Genomic DNA, 662 nt, shown 5'->3' with positions numbered 1-662 from the left:
ACCCACCTTAGACACAAAGATAAAAACAAATTAAGCGTTAAGGGATGGAAAAAAACATTCCAAGCCAAGGGAAACCAAAAAAAGAGCAGGAGTACCAATACTGATTTCTAATAAAATAGACATTAAGGTGAAAAACATCATAAGATGACAAGTCTCATGATTTGACTGCTAAGCAGAAGTCTGGCTCTTCAAACCCACCAGCCACTCCTCGGAAAGGAGATTGGGAACTAATACACTACCCGTCTGTCAGTTACTCATTCTGTGAGGGTTTGTGGGTTGCTAGGATGCTGGAAGCTATGTCACTGATTTTTAAAATACCAGCTGAGTCACCACAGTGGACAGGTTTAAGTAGGAACTTCTGGACTAAGACACATTAGAAAGAAGGCTTGACAATCTATTTTCAAAAATTAGCCAATGAAAACATCACGGATCACAACAGAACACTATCCAACTCATTTGCTGGGAGGATCAATGGCTAAAGGAGAACATCATATTTGGTGCAGTAGAGTCCTCAAGAAGGTGAGAGGTGTTCTCAGTGACTGCGACACTCAGGGAAGTAGTTTGGCCTAATAACTACAACGAAATACTCAGGCATGCCCACAATAGTGAAAATGACTCAGACGGGCAACTTTTCTTTCTGTTGTACCTAAGATTGCCATGTG

The sequence above is a fragment of the Orycteropus afer genome, unplaced genomic scaffold, assembly GCF_000298275.1.
Source record: "Orycteropus afer afer isolate SDZICR_OR568_19922 unplaced genomic scaffold, OryAfe1.0 scaffold02016, whole genome shotgun sequence".
Classification (NCBI taxonomy): domain Eukaryota; kingdom Metazoa; phylum Chordata; class Mammalia; order Tubulidentata; family Orycteropodidae; genus Orycteropus; species Orycteropus afer.
The sequence above is the reverse complement of the archived record's forward strand: the minus strand, read 5'-3'. Positions refer to the sequence as shown.